Here is a 12,078-nt window from a genome sequence, read left to right on the forward strand (position 1 = left end):
AGGACGCATACTCCTGGTGTGTTCTTGTTTAAGTGCCATTCCAGAACCATAGGTTTGACTCTGCGCCTTATTGTAAATGATGGTGATGGAAAGGGAGTTCTGAAGACTAGCCGGGCTAAAACTAGCAGAGAGCAATCAATACTCTGGAAACTTGGATATATATTAGGCTAGTTTTGATTTGCCTTGAAGAAGTCAGCATTGCAGATACATGGTAAATCTAATACAAAAGCATGCCTGCTGAACAGGATCAGAAGAAATCAATCCTACAAACAGAAGCCCAATTTAAAAGAAAAAAACATCTTTTTTTTCACATAAAATTTAACAATATACTAAGCAACTGACATCATGACTTCATTTTAAGTAAAGCCATTGCCTTAAACAATAAGTTCAGCAAACCTGTTTGTAAACCCGTTTTTTTTCTCGTGTAAAACTTAACATTATACTAAGCAACTGACATCATGACTTCATTTTAAGTAAAGCCATTGCCTTAAACAATAAGTTCAGCAAACCTGTTTGTAAACCCAATTTGTGACCCGTTTCTTCTCTTCAGTACTGGTTTTGGGTAGAGGTCCCTCGTGGTACTATTGGAAAAAAAAATTCTGGACATAAAAAAAAAAAGGGACACATCTGACACATCTTACATACTTGACAACTCATAGAGCCTTCCTTACAGCAGCAAAGAGAGGCTTGAGGTACCTCATGTAACAATTTTTTTTATTTTGATAGAGGCATAGACTACTTTGGCCTGTCAGATAACTTCTATCAAAGGGCTAATTTTCACAATAAATATGGGCTTTTAATCATAAAATCATAGAATGGCATGGGTTAGAAGCGACCTCAAAGATCATCTAGTTCCAACCCCCTGCCATAGGCAGGGATGCCACCCACTAGATCAGGTTGTTCAGGGTCACATCTAACCTGGTCTTGAACACCTCCAGGGACGGGGCATCCACAGCCTCTCTGGACAACCTATTCCAGTCCCTCACCACCCTTTGAGTGAAGAATTTCCTTCTAATCTCTAATATAAATCTCCCCTTTTTTAGTTTACCTCCCACGTAAAAAACTTCTTATAATAAGCCCACGGAAAAACTTCTTATAATAAACTTTCTGGGGCTTACTAGGTGCCTCCGGCGTGCAGAGTAAGGTCATAAACCACTTTCATTTCTGCAGGGAACTAGTCCACTCTGCAAAAAGAATGCAACTTCATAGTTCTCTATTGTTGTGTTCCCTAGTGAAAGAAAGCCATTTCCTTACGGCTTGCTGTGTAGCAAAATTGACGCCTGACCAACACCAATCTGAAAATTCATGGCAGAAAGACAGCTTTCTTTCCAGTGAAGACAAAACTGAACATGCTTGTTTTTACTTGACATGCTTTTACTTGACAAGATTTCACAAACTGACTTTCACAGAACTGACAATTTCTTTGACTTAGTTGCCTCTGTATCAGATGAGCCATATCAAGAAAAGCAGTCTGAATGCCAGTAAACATTTACATTTCATTATCAAACTCATCTGCTGTGACTGGAAGAGGTAACTGGAAGCATTACCTATTGTATTTAAAATGCAGACTGAGGATGCTATGTGCTGTATAAATTATGTTCCATGTTTAATGAACGACCTGAAACAATTTCCAGAAGAGTATGAGAAACACTGAACCTTCTACCACCCTCACTTTTCTGTATTATCCAGGAGATCCCAGAGCATTTTTCCTAGACTAAAGTAGCATGCCTGAAGAGGCACACTCTTCCCTAAATACTGGGAACTGGTGCAAAGAAGTCACTAAAAACAGCAAGACACCTGAAGACACATGGAGCAAGCATCGTTGTGCACTGACATGCTGGTGGCAGGTCATGCAAGCATCATGCAGCTCTGCTGAAACAGAGTGCTCATGTAGATGATTTGGGCAAGATCAGATTTCTGCTTTACTTATTCCCTCAGCTCAGATCTACGCCTACTCAACAGTTTGGTTATGTACGTGAACTTTAGCTTTGACTGGAACTTCACCTTCCATTGCCTCCAGGTCGTTTAGACAAATTAACTTTCCCCTGTGCTGGCTGGTTTCTCTAAAGCCAGGGCTATCTCACTGGAGCTTTGTGTGCTATAACATTGCAATGCCCTAAGGCATGATTAGGCCATTTGTTTACATATAAACAGGTGGCACACTCCACCTGTACAAGTGTGTTTGTTTTTGCATAACTAGGAGATAACAGGACTATAAATTTTATTGCTAAATAATATAAACACAGATATATGATTTTTTCCCCCTCTAATTGGGTTTTGGGCCTGATTCTGATCTTGCTGTTTGCAATTTTAGGTGGATGTAGCAGAAACTTGTGACTTACGTATGCATGAAGTTAGAATAAAATTCTGGTTCGCTTTTCAATAACATTGATACTACTTGTGTGTGTTATACATTTTTTTAAAACAAATTGTAAAAATCAGGTCATTTTTCAGCAAGATGAAAACATACATGATTCACGTACTATATTTATTTCTACAATGTTCCATTTAGTGCCTTATTATCTATCCATACTGTATAATGAACATGATATTTGTTTTGACAATGTGGCAGGAACAACTATTTCTGTGTTTCTCTATTCTGTACTGGGTTGTGTTTTTCCTGAAAAAGTCTCTATCTAAATGGCTATTAGCACAGATATTTCTCCCCATTATTTTTCCTTTTACAGATTCATAATTTATCACTGCAGAGAGCTGCTATTGTTGCATGGATCCTTTACATTGTCTGAAGGTGTCCTGTAATAATCTTCTGCAGCTGTATTTCTCTGGACATTCCTGGTATGTAAAACAGGATTTGACAAGATTATTTCAATACTGTTACATCAGACTAGAAAACTAAATAACCCAAATATGTGACTGTGTTTTCTTATTCATCGCATTTTTTATTCATTTACATAATTTCTTAAATTGTAAAATGAAATAAATCATACACTAGAAGCTCTTCTTTTGGAACGAAAACTGAAAGTCTTAGGGGGAAATTTTTGACCTATTTAGCCAGAAAAAAAAGCATACCTGTTTTAACATAAGTTGGATTAATTGCTCCCAAAGTACCAATGAAGTCTTGAATTTGAATGTCTTTTTGGTCTTTCTAGAGAAAAAGAAAAAAAATCATATGCAAATGGGGATAGCAAGCTTATGAGACACATTTGGATTTGATTTCAACCTTAAACTGCATAAGAATCTGAACCGTTATTGCACTGATGAGTTTCATCTCTTTCCTGAGTGGCTTTCAGTTTTTGTTTCCAGTTTAGCTGCAAAATCTAACAATATTGCAGTTGCAGTGGTGGGCAAGGATTTGCTCTTGTGTTTTTATCTCTGGACACCAAGAACCCCCTTTTCATACATTTCCTTTTAATGGAAATGTATTAATGTATTAATGCATAATGCTACATTTAATGGAAATGTATTAATGCATTAATGCTACATAGGAGGATGGGATATTGTGCTTATTCATGTACTATTATGAACAGAAGGTCAGAGGCTTTAAGGCATACAATAATTTCATTTCAAATATGTCTTCTGAAGAATCCATTTCAAGAAAGGAAACAAATAGTAAATCTGAACACTAAAAATACTGACTTCATAATGGTTTTAGGTTGTTCAATCAATATTAAGCTGATAGAAATAATCTAAATAGAAATAAATTCTTTCAGAAAACAGCTTTATAGATTTATAAAGACATTTTCATGATGAAAATCTTGCATAACTAAAAGTTTTTATTTCTGCATGCTTCAATAGTTTTCTACATTCTAAGGTAATTAATATGCATGATCATATCTTTCTGTGTTTTGTTTCTTAGGTTTCATGTGCTCTTTATGTTTATAGTGGTATAAAAGGTTATTTTATCTACATGTACAGTGTCTTCACTTGTTATTACTTGAGATCTTCTATTAGAGAAGTGCTAAAAATTGCATGATAACAGAATTAATGCAGTCCCCAACTATATGCCATAGGCACTAGGAAACTGCTAATGCATTTCAGTTTGTCTCACAAACTCAGCCAGTGGAAAGCCTCTTTATAAATGTGCATCATCAACATGTAAGGAATGTCCTAGCAGCGTTGAACTTTTCCATAGTTGTAAGATAAAAGCAGAAGAGCTATCACATGAAACATGCCGAATTAAGGACTACATTTCTTGCAAAATTGTGCATTCTTGAAAGGAAGGGTGGAATATTCTGGGTAACATGAGCGATGGAGTGTGCACCTGTTTACCGCTGCTAATCAAAAATAAATGCAGAATGATCAGTGCTGTTTAAACTCTGTTCCATTGTAAGACTGTTTTCTAAGAAAATCATGACAGATACAGGAGGTTAAAGAAGAGAAAGCTCCTGTTAAGTATAAGAATCTGTTTAATGAGGTTAATATATATGTGTGTGAATATATATATATATAATTAGAAGTCTAAGGTTGTAATTCTTTAAGGAGACAATTCAGTTTAAGTATATCTGTTCACTGGAAGTGTATTGACTCCTTTATGCAAAAAAGGTAAGGAGGGATTACTGTTTCTCTAGGGGGCTGCACCAAGAAGATAATTACATGCCCTAAGATATAATAACGTGGATAAGGGGTCTAGGGCGAAGCAGGATGATGATGCTTCTACTAGTACCTTTGACTGCAGTATAGGGAACTGCATTGTGTTACAGTTTTTAACTGAGCATGTAATAACCCAGTAAACCCAAACTGTTAATATGCTATGTCTTTCTTGTCCTCTTTGTGACTGCCAGCTGTCATGGTAACAATGTTGTACAGACTATAAAGGAAGGGATTTCAACATCCCTAAAACAGGAGAAATAAGCAGGTAGGCCTTGCAGGCAGGAGCTATTTTCTGATAATGTAGTCTCACAATGAGACGTGGGCATGGGAAAGTTGAAATCTCTTCAAGATTCCTAGCCACAGCTTTGGTAATTGGAAAAATCATTGAGAATTTTCTTACTTCTACTTTGTTAAACTGTAGTGTGTTTGGATACTGGGTTCCTATTAAAGCTAGTAGGCTTAAATAAATTAATTAAAAATTTTTAGAATAATAGGATTGTGTAAGTTAATACATAGCCTCTATTATTCAGAAGTTGATGCTATTATTCCATAGCATTAGTGAATTGTTTTTGTGATATCTTTTGAAATTGAAATAATCCTTCAGAAGGGTGTTAGTAAAATCACAGCATGTCTTTGCCTTTCCTATAAGGGAACGCTTACTGTTTAGATGACTGCTAATATTACGTTTCAAATTTAGATGTCTCATCTGTAAATTGCTTCCAGTCTCATTTTTATTCAGCACGTATTTTGAGTCATCATGAGCAAAACAGAAACAGTACTTGCATATTAGCAAATCATTCTCCTGAGATCCTACTGCTTCCAGTGATGCCTTAGGAAACCTGACATACCACCAATATAGACCACACTATTATGTACTGCTAAAAGAAAGTGAGTTTGACCCAGAACTGTTCTGTTTCGAATTATGTGATATTCAGAACAAAATCTCATATTTCACTCCTCTTTAAATTTTTATTATTATTTTTTATATATCTACTGGAACACTAATATGAATTGCAATGGTTGTTATAACCTAGGCTGATGACTGTACAGCCTTAGCCTTCTGCTGTTGATGACCCTAAATATTTCTAAAAGGAAAGTAACAGAAAAATGTTTTCCCCTGTACTTTTGCATGTTGCTCCACTGAAGAGGCAAGAGAAGTTCAATCTGGATCTTTAAATAAATGCCCATAGCACAAGAAAAAAGAACAAACCGTTAATTCCCACATTAAGTTTCAAAGAACTTCATCCGTGCAGGCCATGCCAACTTACTGTCTCACCTCGGATAAGTGCATTCATTCCAAACCTCGGTTTTGGAATCAACAAAATGCAAATAAATGCACAGCTTACAGGAAAGTGATATTTTACAGGGAAGCCTAATGACAAAAATTCTATAAAGCATTTTCTTTCCTTTGGAAATAGACACATACACTGGACATGCACAGGAAAATATCAGACTGCACTTAATACATATATAATTATTCTTTCACAGAAGAGTTCAAATCTAAGAATAAAAGAGACAAAGCACCAAGAAAGCCAATACAAGTAATTACATAATTGCTGTGAGAAATTGTTTGCATTGAAGTTTTCCAGGCAAATGGACTTGTGTGGATTCACTTATCTTAACTGAGCTGTGCTGCCAAGTTTAGGTCCATCTCCTGCTTCAGTCCCCTTCAATACCAGCTAGGCAGGTACCTCTAGAGAAGGAAAAATACAAAAAATTTTGTCAGATATTCATGAAAAACTATTCATTTCCCAGCCCTTGCCTATTCAGTCCTCACTTTCTCCACAAAGTACTGCTCCTGTTATTAAATCCCCAATTCATTATAGGAACCTAAGAAGTACTGTGTGGAGTCAGGGTAAAGTACACACCAGCCTTGTTTTTGTTCTGTTTTGTTTTCCTTCTCCTTACCAGGAAAATGCTGAAGTTGCCGTACACAACTTGGACACAGTATATTGTTGCTTAAAAGTTAACTTTCCTATAATTTCAAGAGTTCTTAAAGCTTAGCCCTTGCTTAACTGCTTTACCTGATGTATTCAAATCCAGCCTGCATATGTGTGTAGAATTCGTTGCATGTAGTTCACTGACCTGTGTATTTTGTATATACAATTGTCCACTGAAATCTAATATTAAACCTTTCAACAAATTTTAGGTGAAAAATGTTCTTTTCCAATGTAGTCTGCAAATCTAAACTAATTAGCTGATGAATAATCTCAATAAATATACTGTAAAATGTAGTAATGCAATAAACACCTTTACCGTTGATCACATAGTTAAGAATAATGACACCACCCCCCCGAATCTCCCCAGCCAAACACACATGCATCTGAGAAACTCTACAAGGCACTGTAACATTAACATTCAGTAACTACAGGAGGTAGTTAATACCTCTGCTGTCATTCATGTGTCTGTTTTGTGTGTCTGACATCAAACAGAAACTTGGAAAATTCACAGATTGCACACTTTTTGCTTACAGTGCTCTGAATTCGCATCCTAGGGTTTAGGCTGGTCCTTTGACTGTTGTGTTTGTTGCTATTATTTCTCCCCATAGCAGTTATTTGGAATAACAGGCCAATCCATCCATCATCTGTCCTACATGGCAACAAGGACATAACAGCTGTGTTAAAGGATTAATCTGACTGCAACTGACAGCTTCTGTTTCACTTATGTTCCAGACAGTTTTCACGTGTCTGTCACTGTATTTCTTGCTTTGCTTTTGTTTAAGTAGATCTGGCCTATGTTATTCACAGCCTGCTTGACTGCTTCATTTTCATATTATCAGTCACCATCAACAGGTTTTTCCACAGCTATGACCTTATTTTTTCCCCTGCTACTTAGGGTTAGGAATGTTAAATACACTTTGATGGAGGAAAAAAAGTCTTGATTTAGAGTATTCTGTGGGCTTTCAACCTTTAAGGGCTGCTTTACCTCTTGCCAGGGGATAAAAGACCATGCCTCTTTGCATGTTCATTTGCATAAATAAAATCAAAAATATGCATACGTTTTCAATAATTGCTTTAAATAACAAGCATTCAGTATTAAAAAATAGAAATTGCATACTGCCAGCAAACCTGCTGGTGACCTACACTGTCCTATCCTTGCTTGTGGGGTGAAGATTTTTAGGTTACATGCTATTTGACTGCATCCGTTTTATATCAAAATGTTAAAAATACTGCAGGATAGACATGGTATAGCAGGAAAACAATACCTGGTCTGCATACTTGCTTATCTTATCACATACCTCAGAATGGTACATGGAGACAGAATTAGATAAATACAAATGCGAGGAGTATCTCGCTCCATAACTAGCCAGTTAGCTCATTTTTTGTGAGCTCCAAGCAAAACAAGATGCTTTTGTGGTCCTGGAAAAAAGCTCAGGCTTTTTAAACAGAGCTCTAGCTCTGTACACTGTCTGTCAGGGAACTATGAACAGAGACTGCTGGTGGTGCAAAGTGAAAAACTTTTCCAGAGAAACAGTTAAATAGGCATGCTAGCCCTTTCAAAGATCCTGGGATTTTAGAACACACAAGATGAACACTTTAGCATCAACAGATTACAAAGAAAGTTTCAGATAAATCTTAATCTAAAGTTTTCCTGTTATAGAGAGAGAGGCAGATTAAATAATTGATGGAGAATATTAAGGATCACGTAGCATCCCAGAAGCTGGTAGTTTTCATTATTTGCATTTGAATGCAGGATGGGGGTTTGCTCACCATCTTTTACAAGTGTGATTCAGTCCATTTAAAGAGACATTTCTGCTTTAGCATGGATGTTTGTAACTATATTGCCAATTGATAGAATTGAATAAGAATGAACCCAATAAAATTAAATGAAAAAAGTCTCCAGTGTGTCGTACATGAAACACTATAGATGTATATGAATAAGTCAGATGTCAACCAAATGTTGCTGATCTTTGTATGAGGAGTGAGACTACAAGTAATTTGGCTTTAAAGTTGAAAACAAAGCACCCTAGTTTGAAGCTTTACTTTTGAAGCAACGTCAGATAGTGAAGACTGGGCAGTTGAAGTATACTCGCACTTTGTATACTTAAGTATACTGAAGTACACTAGCACTTTGACAGAAATGTTATAGAAGCTTAAATGATCTGAGTGGCATACTATCATCCTGCGGATCCTGCAGGGGATCTAATAATACCTTTTTTTTTTGTTTTTTTGGCCATTAAAGTAGGTCTACCCATTAAACAAGAAGTGAGATCTGTGATAAGGCCAGCTTATTAGTATTGATTTTAACTCATCCTATAGAATCTTGTAGTTAAGATATGATTTTTTATAACATGATGCAACATCATCTGAACACAAAAAAGGCCCCAAGAACATTACCTTTGTGGAAATGTTACCTATTTCCCTGAAGAAGAGAAATCATGGTACAAGTAAAGGGTTATAGAGGTTTGAGCATCCCAAAGACGTCCCCTATCTGGCTAAGGAACGTTTGTTTACAGTGTTAAAATTAAAAATCAGGTCCAGGGAAATTCCTCAGACCTGAGCCAAGCAGGGCTATTCACAGCTGTGGCCAGCCTAGGGTAGGGAAAGTTCTCACAACATCCTTGTTTTTAGGTGAAACCACACTGTCACCAACAGAGCAATAAACAGGGAGCATGAGTAAACATCAAACCCCACATCCTTTCTCCTCTCCTTCCTTGTAAGAACTGTGCTAGACTTTTCTTTTGTTGTTATTATTTCTTAGAGTTGTAGTAAAGTCTATAATTTGTGATCTGCCCACTTGTAGCAACAAGTGAAGTGCACGTATACCTTGTGGGCCAATGATGGTTTGAGTCTAGTTAGATGATGGCACTATTAACACTAAATAACCAGGTTCCCAGCTGACAGGGAAAAAAAAGATAATGTGCCATTTTCTTTGAACTTCTTGCATTCTTAGCATTCTTTCCATAAATCATGTAATAGCTGCTGTATTCATAGGAAAATGTATAGCTGAAGCTAAATGTGTTTTTGTTTTCTTTTTTTCCCTCACTCCACTCTGCCATTGGAGGAAAACATAATAAATTAATCTGATTTGCATGCAAGTTTGCATACACAAAGCTCTTGGCATGAACTAGCAAACAATAGGCTGTTCACATCAGAACACACTACTGAGATACAAGGCACATCAGTATTACCCACTGCTGTGTGGTACTGATTCTGTGCCATAACAAATCCACACCTCCAAAGGCAACAAAGAAAAACCCAGTGGCTTTATACCTCTCATTGAGCTGGAGTCCAAATAACTCCATAGTTCTGGGGGACATCCGGACAAGAGGACAATTCTGCATCCAAATCAGACTGTATGCAGAATGGATAAAAAGCCTTCCCTGATGATACAGATGTTATTCCTCCCCTTCAATGTGCTGCCTGGAAACACACATCATTTCACTTATTATACATGATATAATTAGCTACTGTCCATGTAATAACGCCATGAAACTTTTGGCAGTACATTGCCAAGCACATTGCTCCTGCATCTGGTGGCATGCAGGAGTACAAGTGTATTACAAGTCCAACCAGACACACTGATATCATATGTTACCTAGGCAATATATCAACCATGGAGAAAAACCTCTCCTGACATGGCATGTAGTTACATCAGAGCTTCTGACAACTTTTCATGGAAACTACCAGCATGCCTTTGTTTACCTCTTGGAACTACACATGCAGAGTTTGATGATAACACCTGCATAGTGCTTGCTCACCTTACTTCTGGAATTTGTCAGAGGACCAGAAGCAAGAGGAACAAATTACTGGGGAGAACTAGTAGCTAGGAAGTGGCAGGAGAGATTTGGGGCTGGAAAGGATTAAATGGGAGCAGTAGTAACAGTCTGGGGGCAGATTCCTAACCTAATCATGTCTAACGTTTGAAGGATATTGCTGAAAGGCTTTGTTGTGTCTCATGTATTCCAGAGTGAAAGCACATTAAAAAAACAAACAACAAAATGATGTTAAGTGCAGAAAGTTTCTCTCATCCTAGGTTTAGAATGCTTCCTTCCAGTTGCCTCTGAAATATTTAGCAGGAACAAAGGCCTGCTTGCAGTATTAAGAAACTGCAGCAGACAGACTCCACCGTTTGTTTTGGTAACCATTTCCATATAAAAATGCACCCTGCTTACACTGCATCAGTTATTTATTTTGCTATGAGCAAAACACATGAATGTAGAATTTCCTAGCCGCCCAGCTCTATGACTGTATGAGCTGAGGTAGCTGATTTTGCATTGGCTCCTCTACCTTCCTTTGTGACTTCTGGCTCTGGCTGCCATGTGTATGTGCTGCCCAACTAAATGTAGGTCTAATCTGTTTTGGTCTGATCTGTTCAGCCTACTACGGCAATCCTGTGTGCCCACAGCAGCACGTAAATCATTCACATTCATCATTTTATCTGCCACTGGACTGCAGCTGCATCTGCATTCTGAAATGGCTGTTCAACAGGTGAAAACAATGCCACGTTACATATTCAGGACATGATATTAATGAGCATATCTCCCCAGTTTAAATGTGAAAACCTATCTAGGGAGCTAGAATGCAATTAGGTAAATTAAAATATGGCAAGGACAGTTTAGGGAATGCTATTATATGGATTGTGAAGTTTTAACTGAGACCAAAATGTTAAGGATAATAATTACATGGCACTCTAGTAGTTTAGGATTATACCACTACCTCCTCACACCAACCTTTTTGACTCAGAAAAGCACAGTACACATAATACCTCCTTTACCATGGCTGTCCAAGAGATGTGAATCCATGAGACTGCAAATAACATGGGTACATCTGTTCTAGCAGTGAAGTTTTAATTGTGGTGCAGCACAGAAAGCACTCATTTCCTATATGCCACTTAGGAGCCAGCAACTACTTTGCTGCTTTCAGTTAAGATGAGTAGGTTAGCAACTGTCTTCCATCCTATGTTAAACCTTAGACAAAAAATCAACAGTAAGAGAAGGAGAACAATTAGAGGAGGACATGAGAGGAACATACAAGTTATTTTGGAAAAAGCATAACAATCACTGCATGAACCAGAAAGATTCTAATATAATTTAGCATGTTGTCAACTATATTTTTATTTCCTGATGTGTTTATATTTACTCATGTGCCGATCTTAAAAATTGACTCAGTCTCATGCTATTCAGCTGTGTTGTTTATTGTGCCAGTAATGATAACAGGTTAAAGAACTGGGTTTTATTTTGTTAAAAATAAATAAATAAATAAAAGGACAAAAGATGAGATCAACTCCGGCTTAATTTTTGTGCTACTACTTTAAATTACAGCAGTTATATTGCCTGCTTGATTTGTTGGCATGTTAAAAATATCAAATTCCTAACATCAGCTGTTACGAAGGCATAAAATAGTGAGCTGAAAAGCTGTAAAACTGCGGTGGAAGAGCAGAAGGAGGGGCAAAAAATGTTGAAAATAAGATCTTAATAACAGAAAACAGGATTATGAACATGCTCTGGTATAAATATCCACACCCTGCAAGTGCTGTAGAGACCTGTAAAGATTCTTCATCTCTCCATTCATTTACGTATCACCA

The sequence above is a fragment of the Anser anser genome (assembly GCF_964211835.1).
Source record: "Anser anser genome assembly, chromosome: 14".
In the NCBI taxonomy this organism is placed as follows: domain Eukaryota; kingdom Metazoa; phylum Chordata; class Aves; order Anseriformes; family Anatidae; genus Anser; species Anser anser.